We start from the raw sequence: 18,375 nt of genomic DNA, 5'->3' as shown, positions 1-18,375 counted from the left end.
CAGTATGTATAATTATATATATTTTCATGTATATCTACCTTTTTAGTATTCACTTTTCATTGGCTTGAAAAAACTTTTTTCTAGCCATATATGTATGCACTTTAGTCATTGTGACTTTTATTTTGCACTATGTCACTTTTTGTTCACCTGGGTTCTGCTTTGGATTAGTGCAATAAATTATACTTATCTATATATTGCATGTGTCACTTTATCGGGGTATTTTATCCTTCACCCTTTTTGATGTATATGGGGGCACTTTATCTATATATGTAATGATGTCTTTATCTATGTATTATGGTAATTATACCAAATTTATACAGAACATGGATTATTTTACCCATCTCGCTAGGTGATGATACTAGCTTGATCCTATACCTTTTCTTAAATGGAATGATTCTCCATGCATATCCAATTGAGGGCATTTTTTTTGTGTGAGGTCGTCATGGTCTAGTACGCATGCGCGGTGTCACCCTGGGGATATGGCGAGTACGGGCGGCGCTCGCCGGTGGTGGGCGGTTCGCTGGGCGGGGCTTCCTTCCATGTACGGCCGCACGGTTGGTTGCTCTGGGCCAGCGCCGCTGACTGCCGGGGGCGCGCTGGTCCATCCCACCCTCCTCAGTCGTGTCAGTGTCGCGTGCGTCATGACGCTTTCATGACGTCACCTCCATTCGTTACATTTAGACTACAACTCCCGGCACTACATCTGTGCCTATACCATGTGACCATTTGCTGGGCGTTTACTTGTCTGCCATTGGTCTCCCCAAGTTTAAAAGGAGTCCCCATGAACATGATGCCACTCCCCCTGACGAAGGCACGCCGCCGAAACGCGTGTAGGGGCAGTGGCACCATTGTCTGAGTGTTTAGGTAAAGTACTTATCTTATTCCTTGCCTTATTTGTTACTATGTAGCTACCATTATCTTTTGTAGCACTCTGTGAAGCGTCTATGTATATATACACCACAGAAGATCTTAGTGGTAGTATGGTTCATAGTGACTCCTGATTGCAGGATCGCAGCCTTATTTGTACCACTTGGTACTAGGCAACAACATTATGAGTATGGTAGGGTAGTGTTTATTTTCTTTTTGATTTGTTTGTTATAAATATTCACTCAGTCTGGTGCCACCTACATCTTTTTGGCTCATCTGTATGACACACTTGTGGCTACCAGTTTTTAATATGTTTTATGTATTATAGGGGTTATATCCCCTGATGTTGCTTTGGTTTTTTCTTTAATAAAGATTATGATACTATTTTGGTTCTTATACGCAATTCTTTATATGATTATACCTATATAGCGTTGAACGTATGTCTATTCCTAGATATTTTGGACGCTGCACATGCCTTTAGTTGATGGTTACTAATTACTATATATGTGCGTCCTTCCCTGCTGAGGGTAACCATTTGATTTCTAAAGGGGTTGTGATGGCTGAACAACCAAGACTTGCCTTGTCTGGTTGATCTTATTTTTAAAGTGTGTGGCAAAGTCCTCAGCAGAGATGAGGGAGGATGGAGGGGGCAGAGGAGGGAGTTAAAGGTATTGATAACTGTCTGGGGTTGTAGGATAGGGAAGATACGAGGGTTGTGAAGTAGACCTGTTTAGCAGAGGTGAGAGCAGATTTAAAAGCGAGTGTTGCCTGTTTGAATGCAGTGACGTGGTCTTACAAGTGTGTTTTCTTCCAACGCCGCTCCGCAACCCTGGACACTTGCCGGAGCTTTTTAGCAGTGTTATGTGCTAAGGTTGTCTATTGATACGTCGCACTCTGCCATGGACAAGAGGGGCAACTGTGTCAATAGCTGATGCAAGAGTGGCATTGTAGAAAGCAGTGGCACTGTCTGTGTTGTGGAGTGAGCATATGGATGCCAGTGGTAGGATAGGGTCAGAGGGTGTGTGGGTGTCTAGATGTGCAAGGTTTCTGCGGGGGTGCGCATTTTGCTGGACATGGATGACAGGTGAGGTGGACAGGGATGAGAAGGTGAGCAGATGGTGGTCAGATAGAGGGAGAGGGGAGGTGGTGAAGTTAGAGAGCAGAGATGGGTGAATACCAGGTCTAATGTATGTCCGTCTGTGTGGGTGGCTGCAGAGGACCACTAAGTAAGTCCAAAGGATGAGGTAAGGGACAGAAGTTTGGAGGCTGTTGACTGAAGAGTATCAATGGGGATGTTGAAGTCACCCATGATGGTGGGAATGTCAGCAGAAAGTGAAGAAGCCAGGTGGAGAATTGGTCAATAAAGGGAGTGGCCGGGCCTCGAGGTCGGTATATGATGGCCACTTGGAGGGAGAGTAGATGCGGACAGAATGGACTTCAAAAGAGGGGAGGATAAGGGAGGGTAGAGGTGGGATTGGGTTAAAGATGCAGTTAGAAGAAAGGAGAAGACCCACTCCTCCACCATGTTGTTGCCGGGTCGAGGGGTGTGGGTGAAGTGGAGGCCTCCGTAACACAGCGCAGCAGGGGAGGCGGTGTCAGAGGGTGTTAGCCATGTTTCTGAGGCCAAGGAAGGCAAGATTGCGAGAGAGAAAAAGGTTGTGAATCACGTGAAGCTGATTGCAGATTGAGCGGGCATTCCAGAGTGCTCCAGAGAGAGGGAGCAGCGAGGTGGGCGTCAGGGGCACGGGTTTTATGTTGCAAAGATTACGGTAGTTCATATTAGATAGGGAGCGATTGGAGGGGGTAGTAGTGGGAGGTATGAGCTGTGGGGGTCCCGGGTTGGTAGATATGTCTCCAGCAGTGAGGAAAAGCAGAGAAAGGGAGAACAGGTGGGAGAAAGAGTGGCCGACTTGTTTTCTTAGGACAGATTTGAGGTTGAGGAGCAGGTCAGCAGACTAGGACAGGTGGGGAGTTAAGAGGGAAGGGGAGATGATTATTAGATTAGAGAGTGTTGGGGTTTGTGATAGCGAAGGAGAGAGGATTAGTGGAGCAAACACAGTAAGGGCATATGTAAACATGGTGAAGGAGGAAGATGGGTTAATAGAAAAGCTAGATCCAAGTAATAAGTGCTTACTCAGCAGACACACCTAAAAGGCAGATCATAGAGTGGAGCCCTGACTCCTGCTGTGGCTAACTGCCGTTGAAATAACTGCGGCGTCTATGCTTAGCTGCGAAATGCTTTGCTGCAGGAATGCGCGTGCCTGACCCTACACGCGTGCACCCCTTAAGATGCTACTAAATTTATAGGACTGAGTAAAGGAACAGGTGAGAGGGATTGTGGGTCCTTATTTGGGATAAATTAGCAATTGGCCAACACCCCAGGGGAGGTTACATGATCAAAGGCACTGAGCCTGGCTGCAACCAGGATGTATTAAAAGAGGCATAGATGCTCATGAGGAGAACATAATTTTACCTCTATACAAGTCACTAGTTCGACCACACTTAGAATACTGTGCACAGTTCTGGTCTCCGGTGTATAAGAAAGACATAGCTGAACTGGAGCGGGTGCAGAGAAGAGCGACCAAGGTTATTAGAGGACTGGGGCGTCTGCCATACCAAGATAGGTTATTACACTTGGGGCTATTTAGTTTGGAAAAACAAAGACTAAGGGGTGATCTTATTTTAATGTATAAATATATGAGGGGACAGTACAAAGACCTTTCTGATGATCTTTTTAATCATAGACCTGAGACAGGGACAAGGGGGCATCCTCTACGTCTGGAGGAAAGAAGGTTTAAGCATAATAACAGACGCGGGTTCTTTACTGTAAGAGCAGTGAGACTATGGAACTCTCTGCCGTATGATGTTGTAATGAGTGATTCATTAATTAAATTTAAGAGGGGACTGGATGCCTTTCTGGAAAAGTATAATGTTACAGGGTATATACACTAGATTCCTTGATAAGGCGTTGATCCAGGGAACTAGTCTGATTGCCGTGTGTGGAGTCGGGAAGGAATTTTTTTCCCCATGGTGGAGTTACTCTTTGCCAAATGGGTTTTTTTTGCCTTCCTCTGGATCAGCACGTTAGGGCATGTTAGGTTAGGCTATGGGTTGAACTAGATGGACTTACAGTCTTCCTTCAACCTTAATAACTATGTAACCATATGCTCTAACACCTTGAACACGAAATATCTCCTGTGACCCCAGCATGGATGTACAGCAGTAAGTAATACAATGCAACAAATGAATTTAACAAACATTCAGCAGGTACATTAAAGGCAAGGTTGCAGGATGGTAGGCAGCAGATAACAGCGAGCAGAGATGTTTGTACCATTAAAGGGGAAGGTTGCAGGATGGAAGGCAGCAGATAACAGCAAGCAGAGATGTTTGTACCATTAAAGGGGAAGGTTGCAGGATGGTAGGCAGCAGATAACAGCGAGCAGAGATGTTTCTACCTGTATGAAGAGAGGAGATGGATGTTAATTCCCGGCCTTTGAAATAACTGCGGCGTCTTTATGCTTAGCTGCGAAATGCTTTGCTGCAGGAATGCGCGTGCCTGACCCCACACGTTCTAACCCTAACCCTAGTTCTAACCCTAACCCTAGTGGAAAAATAAAAATATTTTCTTTATTTTATGATGTTCCCTACCTATGGGGGTGATAAAGGGGGGGGGGGGGGGGTATTTACTATTTTTTATTTTGATAACTGTAATAGAACCTATCACAGTGATCAAAATGAATGAACGAATCTGCCGGCTGTCATCTGCCATTATGGAAGATGGCAGCGCCCATCCTAGATGCCGGACGGACACCGGGAGGGACCCCGGAGGGGTGGGATTGGACAGTGGGGGGGCCAGACAGGATGGAGGGGAGAGCAGGGCAGAGGAGGACATAACTGAGGGGAGGAAAGATTGGCTGCGGCAGATCGCCGCTGTCAGTCGGTGGCGGGGCGTATCGGGGTCTCCAGCCGTGGCCGATGATATTGCAGCACCGGCCATGGCTGGATTGTAATATTTCACCAAGTTTCGTTGGCCAACCGACTGGGCTGAAGTATCACTCCCCCTGTCCCTGCAGGTCAGGTGAAATTGGAGTTAACCCTTTCACCCGATCTGCAGGGGCGCGATCCCTACATGACGCCACATAGGCATCACAGGTCGGATTGGCACCGACTTTCATGACGCTTATGTGGCGTCACAGGTCGGCAAGGGGTTAAATGTATCTTTATAAGAATGCCTCAAAGCCAAAACTCTCGTTTAGCCCTTCTGGGGCTACAGTGCCTAATCTATATATTGGCATTCTTTTTTTGACAATCTTTTCCCAATATCCCCACCTCTGGGTCCCAGGTCCACTGTATAGTACCCCTTAAAATCAACAATCTGGAGTTACATTGATGGAATTTCTTAAAGTGTCTTGGAAGGGTTTTTAAAGTGGCTTCTTCCTCCACTATTTTAGCTTTGTCTATATCCAAACAATGCTCCCGCACTCTAATTTTTAGTTCGTGGGCGGTCATGCCCACATAAAGCGTTTTGCATGGGCACTTAGCTACGTAAATTACACCTTTCGTGGAACATGTGATATGAAGTCTTATATTAAAGCTCCTGGTGTTATTAAAGTTGGTAAATGTATGTCCCTTCCTCATATTGGCGCATCCCTTACAAATACCACAGGGAAAAAACCCTTTGCATTCCATTTGTTTTTTTTATAGTTTCTTTCTTTTTGGGGTAATAGTTGCTATGTGTGAGTATGTCCCGTAGACTAGGAGCTCGTTTTCTACAAAAGAAGGTCCCTTCGGTAGTATTTTTTTCAAAATGGGATCCGTCAGAAGAATGCGCCAATGCTTTTGAACAATATTTTTCAGAGCATGCCACCCATTACTGTAATTCGTAATGAATCTTACCTGATTGTCTATTGCCTGTGAAGTTTGTATAGGTTGATTTTTATGTAATAATTGTTCTCTGGGGGGGTATGTTTGGCTCGCATGTATCCTTTTGAATAACTCTCCTGCTGTAGTCACGATCTTGGAATAGTTTTCTCAATATTGTTGATTGTTCCTCAAATGAATTTTCCTCCGAGCAAATTCTCCTGATACTCAAAATTTGTCCAATGAGTATACCATTAATGGTGGATTTCGTATGTAAGGCTGACACATATAATATTGAATTTGTTGCAGTGGGTTAACGATAAACTGTTGTAGATAATCTGCCGTTGGGTAATGCTGTAATTAACAAATCCAAGAATTCAACATTCCATCCAAACTTATATGACAACTTGATGTTCTTATTGTTGTCATTCAATCTGTCCATAAGAGACTTTAATTCATCCTCTGGTTCCTCCTAGATGAAAATTATGTCATCTATCAAACGAATCCAATGATGGACTCGTTCCATGCCTGGGATCTCCTCATCCTGGAAGATACAGTAAGTGATCACAGCAGTTACAGATAATGATTTACCGCTGATGTTCTTTCTGGTGGAATCATTCACTTTTTCCGTCTTTTCCATCTGGCCCAGACTGACATGACAACTTCTTGAAACCAGGACTCGGCTGTAGAGAAAACAACGAAGACACGTTTCACTTCTCATATTCCAGCCATCAACATCTATTCCCAACCTGCACAAACTCCTCATCCTGCTGATATCCCAATTCTGAGCCCCTGCTGCCATATGTGTCCCTATTACTGCACCTGGTGTGTGGTACAATACTTCCTGCCCACATAATACTGCCACCACTGTGCCCCTTTCATAGTAATAATGCCTCCTTTGTGCCCCTATATGGTAAAATTGCCCCCCACTAGAAAATATTAATGCACTGAGCAAAGACAATAAATCACTTCATTGGTAACCATAATTCAATAATGATCCCAAACATTCTTTGGTACTAAAATACCGTATATACTCGTGTATAAGCTGAGATTTTCAGCCCATATTTTTGGGCTGAAAGTCGCCCTCTCGGCTTATACTTGAGTCATACCCAGGGGTCGGCAGGGAAGGGGGAGCGGGGGCTGTCTAATAATACTCACCTGCTCCTGGCGCGGTCCCTGCTTCCCCGGCGCCGGCTGCTTCCTGTACTAAGCTGTCACATGGTACCGCTCATTACAGTAATGAATATGCAGCTCCACCTCCCATAAGGGTGGAGCCGCATACTCATTACTGTAATGAGCGGTAACGGTGACCGCTCAGTACAGGAAGCTGCGGCGCCAGGCAAGCAGGGACTGCACCGCGCCAGCAGCAGGTGAGTATAATGGGGTGGGGGAGCGCTGCGCGATATTCACCTGCTCCCTGTTCCGGGCACCGTTCTGTCTTCAGCGTCTTCTGCAGTGACGCTCAGGTCAGAGGGCGCGGTGACGTGGTTAGTGCGCGCCCTCTGCCTGAACGTCAGTGCAGAAGACGCTAAAGATGGAGCAGCGCCGGAACGAAGAGCAGGTGAATATTGGAAGTGCCGGGTGCCTGAGCGAAGGAGAGGTGAGTATGTGATTTTTTTTTTTTTTACATCACAGCAACAGCTAATGGGGCAAGTGTCTGTATGGAGCATCTTATGGGGCCATAACGTTTGTGCAGCACTATATGGGGCAAGTGTCTGTATGGAGCATCTTATGGGGCCATAATCAACGTTTGTGCAGCAGTATATGGGGCAAGTGTCTGTATGGGGCCATAACGTTTGTGCAGCATTATATGGGGCAAATGTCTGTATGGAGCATCTTATGGGGCCATAATCAACATTTGTGCAACATTATATTAGGCAAATGTTTCTATGGAGCATCTTATGGGGCCATTATTAACTCTTATGCAGGATTATATGGGGCATATTTTAATATGGAGCATCTTATGGAACCATCATAAACTTTATGGAGTATTATATGGAGCTCCTGATTCAATATGGATATGCAAAAACACTTAACCTACTGATGTCTTAATTAATTTTTTTTTTTTTTTTTTTAAACCTATAGTGATACAATTACCATCCTACATTAAGGATACCACTGCCGCTTTCGGCCATTTTGAAAACATACAGTTGACAGAAAACATGGTTCTAGTCACAGCCGATGTCGAGGCATTGTACTCATCCATCAGACACACGGATAAGTTGAGAGCAGTGGAGAAATATATCTGTTACATAGCATTGTGGAGAGGGGGATGTCACAATTGATAATTAAATTAATGGAATTTGTCCTTACACATAATGACTTCACATTAAATAGGAAAACCTACCTGCAATTACAAGGCACAGCCATGGGGGCCTCCTGTGCCCCCTCATAGCCAACCTCTTTATGGGGCATGGGAATGGTCTACAGTATATGTTCTGCAGGACTGGTATCTACCACTGTATGGTCACAATGCGGCGGTAATACAGATCTTGGCCTTTGTAGAGATTTTTGGTGGCTCAGTGGTTAGCACTGTTGCTTTGAGCTCAAATCCCACCAATGACAACATCTGCAAGGAGTTTGCATGTTCTCCCCATGTTTGCGTGGGTTTCTTCCGGGTTCTCTGGTTTTCTCCCACACTACAAAGACTCATAGGGAATGTAGATTGTGAGCCCCAATGGGGAGAGTAATGATAACTTCTGTAAAGTGCTGTGGAATCCATGGTGCTATATCAGTGAGTAAAATAAATACATAAATATTAGCTCAGTGGTATCTGACTCTTGGCATCACTGTCCATCAGCTTCTGTATATGAAGATGCTGCAGCACAATGGAGTGCGCAGCATCATCTTCATTATCTATGAGCCCCAGCTCTGTGTGTAAAATAGCAGTTTTGCCCGGTCCTGCACCTAAGAGCAATAAACAGGGCAGAACTGTAATACTGGGCACAGCTGTTACTATGTAGTCGTGTTACACTCACCTCACTTCTTGTAACCTACAGCTGCACCAACATATTACACATTCACTATGCGACAAGTGGGCCTGTGCACATTCACATGTCAGGGCTGAATTTTAGCCCCAGTCCGGCCCTGGACACATTAGGCCGGCGTCACACTAGGCGTATGAAAATACGGTCCTTTTTTTTATGGCCGTAATACGCAGAAATGTTCCCAAAATAGTGATCCGTATGTCATCCGTAGGCAGGCTGTGGCAGCGTATTTTGCGCATGTCATCCTCCGTATGTAATCCGTATGGCATCCGTACAGCGAGATTTTCTCGCAGGCTTGCAAAACGGACATACAATGGATCCATAGGCTCAAATATTCGTTGAAACATACAGTCATATGAAAAAGTTTGGGCACCCCTATTAATCTTAAGCTTAATGTTTTATAAAAAAAATTTTTTTGCAACAGCTATTTCAGTTTCATATATCTAATAACTGTTGGACACAGTAATGTTTCTGCCTTGAAATGAGGTTTATTGTACTAACAGAAAATGTGCAATCTGCATTCAAACAAAATTTGACAGGTGCATAAGTATGGGCACCCTTATCATTTTCTTGTTTTAAATACTCCTACCTACTTTTTACTGACTTACTAAAGCACTTTTTTGGTTTGGAACCTCATTGAGCTTTGAACTTCAAAGCCAGGTGTATGCAATCATGAGAAATACCGGATTACTCACCGGTAATGCTCTTTTATAGAGACCACGACAGCACCCACTAGAGAGGGGATCCGCCCCTAGGAACAGGAAACCTACAGAGATAAAAGGGGCGGCCCCCCCTCGCTCCTCAGTTTGTTTTACAGAGAATAGGAGGAACCGCCGCCAGGAGTTTTAGTTAATAGGCTCATATATATACATATTTACAACCTTATCCGATATTACTCTATTATTCAAACCTCCTTACCAAGGCACCACGTGCAACTAAAGAAAAGAAAAGGGAGGGATATGAATGGGTGCTGTCGTGGGCTCTATAAAAGAGCATTACCGGTGAGTAGGGTTGAGCGACTTTCATTTTTTTTAAGGTCGAGTCGGGTTTTGTGAAACCCGACTTTGTCCAGAGTCGAGTCGAGTGCACTCGGCCGATTATCGCTAAAAGTCGGGGATCGACCGAAACACGAAACCCAATGCAAGTCAATGGGGAAGCATAGTCGGCAGTGAGTGGAGGCCAGGAAAACACCTACAGTGCCCATTTTAATGCCAAAAACATCCACTCTTGTTTCTGAAGCTTGTCAATCTTAATTAACTTTATAATAATAGTTGGGCATTGGAACTTGGGGTCATTTTGCAAAAGTTGTGGAGGGTAGGGCTGGTTCAAGCTTTTAGTGGGCCCAGGAAACGTGGACTACGTCACGGCGGTGGAGCAGTGAGAGGTAAGTATGTCAAGTTTGCAAGTGCTGTGATCCTAAGCAAGCAGGGAGGCCCCCTCGTTGGCATTGGCACTGGCACAGGGCCCCTCAAAGTACAGCGGTGTGTTTGCACGGCGGGGGCGCCTCCCACCAGCAGCGACACTTTTGCGTACTCTGAGGGGCCCTGTGCCAGTGACGTCGCCAACGAGTATGCCCCCCCCCCACCTGATGAAGGAACCTGCACTTTCATCTGCACCTTCCTCTTTGTCCCTGTGTAAGGTGGTATAACATGCGGGAAGGGGAACCTTACTTTCAGCAGGGTCAGATTCTGGCTGTGTAGAGTGCAAGGGGAATGTAGTGGTCTAGGTCAATGTACCAGCAGACTCATCTAGCAGTGGCTGGGGAATGGGCAGGATGAGGAGGAAACAGATATAGGGCCAAAGAATAAAGTAGGCTAAATGCAGTTCAAAATTGGTAACAGGACTAAACAGGCGGCATTGCTTTGTTGAGTGGAGTAGCAAACCCAGGAGCAGCAGACACTGTTTTAAGTGCCCAAACACACTAATAGGCCAAATGCAGTTTAATATTTGCTACTGTAGGCCAAAAGCCAGAAGGTAGAAGCTCAGCTTTATTCAGTTGAGGACAACACCAGGCAGGGGCAGACACCGTTAGTAGGCCCATAACCACCTATTTTTAAAAACACAGCACTTAATGAGAGCCAGAAGGTAGAAGCTCAGCTTTATTCAGTTGAGGACAACACCAGGCAGGGGCAGACACCGTTAGTAGGCCGGAACCACCAATCTTTTAAAAAACAGCACTTAATGAGAGCCAGAAGGTAGAAGCTCAGCTTTATTCAGTTGAGGACAACACCAGGCAGGGGCAGACACCGTTAGTAGGCCGGAACCAACAAGCTTTTAAAAAACAGCACTTAATGAGAGCCAGAAGGTGGAAGCTCAGATTTATTCATTTGAGGACAACTTGAATTAGGGACTGCAGACATACTTACCAGGCTGTCCCCTGTGTGGACCATGCATCCAATACATTAACCCATTGCGCCACAAAGGACACGTAACCTTCCGTGGCCATGCCTACCGCTCCATGTGTCTGTTGTCAGGTGTACCTTTGGACTCACAGATTGACAGAATGAAAGGACAATGTGGTCTTTAACATGCTGGTGGAGGGGTGGGATGGCTTTTCTCACAAAAGAATTGTCAACTGGGTAGCTCATAGCGTGGTACAGCGTAGTCCATCATGGCTTTATTTAATATTAAATAAAATAAAAAAATAGGCTCTATGCACTGTAAAATAGGTTCCAGGGGTACACGGGCAGCAGTAGTCAGGTCAGTGGAGGCCTAGTGGAAGGAGGGACCGCAGACAGGCTTCGAAAGCCTAACATAATAAAATGGGCTGGCTGTAGGCACTGTAAAATAGGTTCCAGGGGTACACGGGCAGCAGTGGTCTGGTCAGTGGAGGCCTAGTGGAAGGAGGGACCGCAGACAGGCTTCCAAGGCCTAACATAATAAAATGGGCTGGCTGTAGGCACTTTATAATTAGTTCCAGGGGTACACGGGCAGCAGTGGTCTGGTCAGTGGAGGCCTAGTGGAAGGAGGGACCGCAGACAGGCTTCCAAGGCCTAACATGATAAAATGGGCTGGCTGTAGGCACTGTAAAATAGGTTCCAGGGGTACACGGGCAGCAGTGGTCTGGTCAGTGGAGGCCTAGTGGAAGGAGGGACCGCAGACAGGCTTCGAAGGCCTAACATAATAAAATGGGCTGGCTGTAGGCACTGTAAAATAGGTTCCAGGGGTACACGGGCAGCAGTGGTCTGGTCAGTGGAGGCCTAGTGGAAGGAGGGACCGCAGACAGGCTTCCAAGGCCTAACATAATAAAATGGGCTGGCTGTAGGCACTGTAAAATAGGTTCCAGGGGGTACACGGGCAGCAGTGGTCTGGTCAGTGGAGGCCTAGTGGAAGGAGGGACCGCAGACAGGCTTCCAAGGCCTAACATAATAAAATGGGCTGGCTGTAGGCACTGTAAAATAGGTTCCAGGGGGTACACGGGCAGCAGTGGTCTGGTCAGTGGAGGCCTAGTGGAAGGAGGGACCGCAGACAGGCTTCGAAGGCCTAACATGATAAAATGGGCTGGCTGTAGGCACTGTAAAATAGGTTCCAGGGGTACACGGGCAGCAGTGGTCTGGTCAACGGAGGCCGATTGTAATGAGTGTCTGCCAGTTAGTAGTCAAAAACAACAATTAAATGTGAATGTCTCGCATTAAAACAAAACAAAAACACTAAAGGGTGCAATCATTAGGTTCAGGGGTGGGATCCTCTGCGTTGTTTCAGACCTACTAATTTAGCGCAAAGTATTTACTGTGGTAAATAGAGGACACTGCCCCTGACTATGTTAAGTACCATCATACATGTCAACACAATGGTATTGTCAGTGGCAGGTATGGAAGGATGTCAGCGCATAGACTAAACATTGGTGGAAGTGTGAGAGATAACTGTGGAAGTGGTAGAGCAATGTTTGACCTGGGGGTGGGTGAACTCTTGTGGCCGGCGGTACAGGCCCAGGGCCCCTCATGTTACAACAGTGTGTCTGACGTTGGGTGCGCACCACCACCGCCAGAGACACTTTATTGTACTATGAGGGACCCAGTAGCAATGCCGTCGACCAAAAGCGAGCACACCCACCTCTTCAGACAAACAGCAGTCTCACGGGTGCTTGCGCCAAGTCGCGATACCACGGCCCCGTGTGGGGAGTTTGGCCATTTAGGGAGGTGTAAACATGTCGTATGCTGGACAATCAGCTGCAGCAAATTATACATTAGAAAAGTAATTCACAGTAGTCCACAGGCAAGAGCTTTTCATAGGAAAGCTAGGTGTCGGCCGGGCAAGGTGGGGCAAAAGATTTCGAAATCCAGTTGTGGTTCATTTTAATGAATGTTAGATCGTCAACATTTTGGGTAGCCAGACGAGTCCTTTTTTCGGTTAATATTGAACCTGCAGCACTGAATACTCTTTCTGATAGGACACTTTCTGCCGGGCAAGCAAGCTCCTGCAATGCATATTCTGCCAATTCTGGCCAGGTGTCTAATTTTGATGCCCAGTAATCAAATGGGAATGACGGTTGAGGGAGAACATCGATAAGGGATGAAAAATAGTTAGTAACCATACTGGACAAATGTTGTCTCCTGTCACTTTCAATTGATGCAGCAGTACCTGTCCTGTCTGCGGTCATAGCAAAATCACTCCACAACCTGGTCAGAAAACCCCTCTGTCCAACGCCACTTCTGATGTGTGCACCCCTAACACTCCTAGTCTGCTGCCCCCTGGAGCTCGTGTGAGAACGATCACGTGCGCTGTGTGCTGGGAATGCCTGAAGCAAACGGTCAACAAGAGTTGATTGTTTGGTTGCTAATATTAGTTCCAAGTTCTCATGTGGCATAATATTTTGCAATTTGCCTTTATAGCGTGGATCAAGGAGGCAGGCCAACCAGTAATCGTCATCGTTCATCATTTTCGTAATGCGTGTGTCCCTTTTTAGGATACGTAAGGCATAATCCGCCATGTGGGCCAAAGTTCCAGTTGTCAAATCTCCGGTTGTGATTGGTTGTGGGGCAGTTTCAGGCAAATCTACGTCACTTGTGTCCCTCAAAAAACCAGAACCCGGCCTTGCCACGCAACCAATTTCCAGTGCCCCCGGGAAAGCTTCCGCATTAAAAATATACTCATCCCCATCATCCTCCTCGTCCTCCACCTGCTCTTCGCCCGCTACCTCGTCCTGTACACTGCCCTGACCAGACAATGGCTGACTGTCATCAAGGCTTTCCTCTTCCTCTAGTGCAGACGCCTGATCCTTTATGTGCGTCAAACTTTGCATCAGCAGACGCATTAGGGGGATGCTCATGCTTATTACGGCGTTGTCTGCACTAACCAGCCGTGTGCATTCCTCAAAACACTGAAGGACTTGACACAGGTCTTGTAGCTTCGACCACTGCACACCTGACAACTCCATGTCTGCCATCCTACTGCCTGCCCGTGTATGTGTATCCTCCCACAAAAACATAACAGCCCGCCTCTGTTGGCACAGTCTCTGAAGCATGTGCAGTGTTGAGTTCCACCTTGTTGCAACGTCTATGATTAGGCGATGCTGGGGAAGGTTCAAAGACCGCTGATAGGTCTGCATACGGCTGGAGTGTACAGGCGAACGTCGGATATGTGAGCAAAGTCCACGCACTTTGAGGAGCAGGTCGGAGAACCCAGGATAAGTTTTCAATAAGCACTGCACCACCAGGTTTAAGGTGTGAGCCAGGCAAGGAATGTGTTTCAGTTGGGAAAGGGAGATGGCAGCCATGAAATTCCTTCCGTTATCACTCACTACCTTGCCTGCCTCAAGATCTACTGTGCCCAGCCACGACTGCGTTTCTTGTTGCAAGAACTCGGACAGAACTTCCGCGGTGTGTCTGTTGTCGCCCAAACACTTCATAGCCAATACAGCCTGCTGACGCTTGCCAGTAGCTGGCCCATAATGGGACAACTGGTGTGCAACAGTGTCATCTGCCGATGGAGTGGTTGGCCGACTGCGGTCTGTGGAAGAGCTGTAGCTTCTGCAGGAGGACGAGGAGGAGGAGAAGGGGGTGCGAACGCCTACAGCCAACTGTTTCCTAGACCGTGGGCTAGGCACAAGTGTCCCGAAATTGATGTCCCCTGTGGACCCTGCATCCACCACATTCACCCAGTGTGCCGTGATGGACACAACGTCCCTGGCCATGCCTACTGGTCCATGCATCTGTAGTCAGGTGCACCTTTGTACTCACAGATTGTTAAACAGCGCATCGTCCATGCACTCAGGCATGCTGGTGCAGGGCTGGGATGGCTTTTCTGGAAAAAAAGTGTCGACTGGGTAGCTCGTATCGTGGTTCAGCGTACTCCATCAGGGCTTTGAAAGCTTCGCTTTCAACTAACCGGTAGGGCATCATCTCTAACGAGATTAGTCTAGCTATGTGGGCGTTAAAACCCTGTGTACGCGGATGCGAGGATAAGTACTTCCTTTTTCTAACCAGAGTCTCATGTAGTGTGAGCTGGACTGGAGAGCTGGAGATCGTGGAACTTTCGGGTGTGCCGGTGGACATAGCAGACTGAGAGACGGTTGGAGACGGTATTGTTTCCGCCGGTGCCCTATATGCAATATTTCCTCCTACAAAACTGGTGATTCCCTGACCCTGACTGCTTTTGGCTGGCAAAGAAACCTGCACAGATACTGCCGGTGGTGCGGAAAATGGTGGCCTTACAGTGACGGAAGGGATGTTGCGTTGCTGACTAGCTTCATTGGCCGAGGGTGCTACAACCTTAAGGGACGTTTGGTAGTTAGTCCAGGCTTGAAAATGCATGGTGGTTAAGTGTCTATGCATGCAACTAGTATTGAGACTTTTCAGATTCTGACCTCTGCTTAAGCTAGTTGAACATTTTTGACAGATGACTTTGCGCTGATCAATTGGATGTTGTTTAAAAAAATGCCAGACTGCACTCTTCCTAGCATCGGATCCCTTTTCAGGGATTGCAGACTGAGCTTTAACCGGATGGCCACGCTGTCCTCCAACAGGTTTTGGCTTTGACACGCGTTTTGGGCCAGATACGGGCCCGGCAGATGGAACCTGTTGCGATGTTGATGCCTGTTGCGGCCCCTCCTCCACCTCCGCTTCTGAACTACTGCCGCCTGCACCCTGTTCCCCCAATGGCTGCCAATCGGGGTCAACAACTGGGTCATCTATTACCTCCTCTTCGAGCTCGTGTGCAACTTCGTCTGTGTCACCGTGTCGGTCGGTGGTATAGCGTTCGTGGCGGGGCAACATAGTCTCATCAGGGTCTGATTGTGGATCAGTACCCTGAGAGGGCAATGTTGTGGTCTGAGTCAAAGGAGCAGCATAGTGCTGTGGCTGTGCATCAGTGCACTCCATGTCAGAATCTACTTGTAATGGGCATGGCCTGTTAAGTGTTTCACTTTCTAAGCCAGGGACGGTATGTGTAAAGAGCTCCATGGAGTAACCCGTTGTGTCGCCTGCTGCATCCTTCTCTCTTGTTGTAGTTTTTGCTGAAGAGGACAAGGAAGCGACTTGTCCCTGACCGTGAACATCCACAAGTGACGCGCTGCTTTTACATTTACCAGTTTCAGAAGAGGAGGCAAAAGAGCTAGAGGCTGAGTCTGCAATGTAAGCCAAAACTTGCGGTTTTCCTACTCCCAGAAAAGAGAGCGTTCGAGGCCTTGTGTAGCCAGACGACGAAACTGGCTCCACAGCTCCAGACTTAGGTGGAATATTTTTATCTCCACGACCACCTGATGCTCCACTACCACTACCATCATTACCAGCTGACAATGAACGCCCACGACCTCTTGCACCAGACTTCCTCATTGTTTTAAAAACTTAACCAAAGTAACTTTATTTGTTGCTGTCAAACAACTTACACGGTGAGCTATAACTTCAGTATGATTTCAATATCCCTTAACAGGTTGGTGAGACCACAAGGAAAATCAGGCACAATGTTACACACTCTGTTTTCTGTGGCACCAAATCACAGAGATGCCACACACGCAGGACTGTCACTCAAGCACAAATGTCAATATTAATCTCCCACTGTTTTCTTTTTTTTTTCTTTTTCAGGGAGACTTTAGAAACCAAATAATAAAAAATAAATAGGCTTTCTATGGCCCACTGAGTGAGAGATGGCACACACAGGAGTCAGGAGTGGCACACAAGCAGAAAGGGCAATATTAATCTCCCACTGTTTTATTTTTTTTTCTTTTCCTCAGGGAGACTTTAGAAACCGAATAAGATAAAATGATTTTTTCAGGGACAATTTAGAAACCAATTAATAAAAAAAAAAAAAAAGGCTTTCTATGGCCCACTGAGTGAGAGATGAGCAAGAAAGAGAAAAAAGGCACTACCGTAAAAGCCCGCACACTACACCAAATAGTAATAATATAAAGCTTTATTAAGTACACCAAAACAGCAGAAAAAATGCATAAAACATAAGTAAAAACAGAGCAATAGCACCCCACTCCGGGACCCCCTATGCTGTGAGGGCACTACATCCACAATCCAAATGGTAAATAGAATGATGACAATAAATACATAGTTACAAAAAATATCAACATGAATATAAATATACAATAGTAACCATACACAATCCCAATGGTTAATAGAATGATGACAATAAATACACAGTAACAAAAATATCAATATAAATATACAATAGTCACCATAAACATATATAGTAATGCCCCAAGAATAACAGATGGCAAAAGACCTCCTATAGCAATCATGAATATATTAAAAAAAAAAAAAAAAAAAAAAAAGGAAGCAAAGCGCAGCTAATATAGTGGCCAGCATAAATCCTGTTTGGGCGAGTATATACCTATAGCCCAGTCAAAGTAATGGCCACGATAACAAATGCTATAGTTAACCCACCATAGCCCATGAAAGACAAATAGTAAGGCCCGCACAAAAAAGTAAGTGCAATAAAGGCCCTGTCATATGTGCAAATGGAGTCGCACAGATCTGAAGCTGCAAGCCATAATATAAATCAAGACCCAGACAAAATAAGAGGGAGATACCAACCAGAAGGGGGCCCCAGATGAAAGTAAGAGCGGGGTGCGACTTGCAGCTTCAGATCTGTGCGACTCCATTTGCACATATGACAGGGCCTTTATTGCACTTACTTTTTTGTGCGGGCCTTACTATTTGTCTTTCATGGGCTATGGTGGGTTAACTATAGCATTTGTTATCGTGGCCATTACTTTGACTGGGCTATAGGTATATACTCGCCCAAACAGGATTTATGCTGGCCACTATATTAGCTGCGCTTTGCTTCCTTTTTTTTTTTTTTTTTTTTTTTTTTAATATATTCATGATTGCTATAGGAGGTCTTTTGCCATCTGTTATTCTTGGGGCATTACTATATATGTTTATGGTGACTATTGTATATTTATATTGATATTTTTGTTACTGTGTATTTATTGTCATCATTCTATTAACCATTGGGATTGTGTATGGTTACTATTGTATATTTATATTCATGTTGATATTTTTTGTAACTATGTATTTATTGTCATCATTCTATTTACCATTTGGATTGTGGATGTAGTGCCCTCACAGCATAGGGGGTCCAGGAGTGGGGTGCTATTGCTCTGTTTTTACTTATGTTTTATGCATTTTTTCCAGGGTGGATAAAAATCAATGTTTTTTTAAAAAAATCAAAAAAATCGGATTTTTTTGATTTAAATCGGATTTTTTTGATTTAA

General features: G+C 45.8%; 1 protein-coding gene and 1 long non-coding RNA gene across 5 annotated transcripts in view; both read right to left on the bottom strand.

Annotated features, from left to right (window-relative positions):
• The window catches only part of LOC143766657 (uncharacterized), a 1,190,188-nt gene that overhangs the window by 426,311 nt on the left and 745,502 nt on the right, over positions 1-18,375 (bottom strand). The gene's annotated exons all lie outside the window — the stretch shown is intronic.
• The window catches only part of LOC143766640 (uncharacterized), a 38,060-nt gene that overhangs the window by 6,062 nt on the left and 13,623 nt on the right, over positions 1-18,375 (bottom strand). For 2 of the 4 annotated variants that reach the window (XR_013213611.1, XR_013213609.1), the window contains exons 2-3: positions 5,764-6,410; positions 4,261-4,322 (exon numbers count right to left, since the gene is read on the bottom strand). This is a non-coding gene — a long non-coding RNA (uncharacterized LOC143766640). The remainder of the gene's footprint in view (positions 1-4,260; positions 4,323-5,763; positions 6,411-18,375) is intronic. The other 2 variants (XR_013213610.1, XR_013213608.1) reach the window with 1 other exon arrangement.

This window comes from Ranitomeya variabilis, chromosome 4 (genome assembly GCF_051348905.1).
Source record: "Ranitomeya variabilis isolate aRanVar5 chromosome 4, aRanVar5.hap1, whole genome shotgun sequence".
Classification (NCBI taxonomy): Eukaryota; Metazoa; Chordata; class Amphibia; order Anura; family Dendrobatidae; genus Ranitomeya; species Ranitomeya variabilis.
Note: the sequence above shows the minus strand (reverse complement) of the source record. Positions and strands in the feature narration are given on the sequence as shown.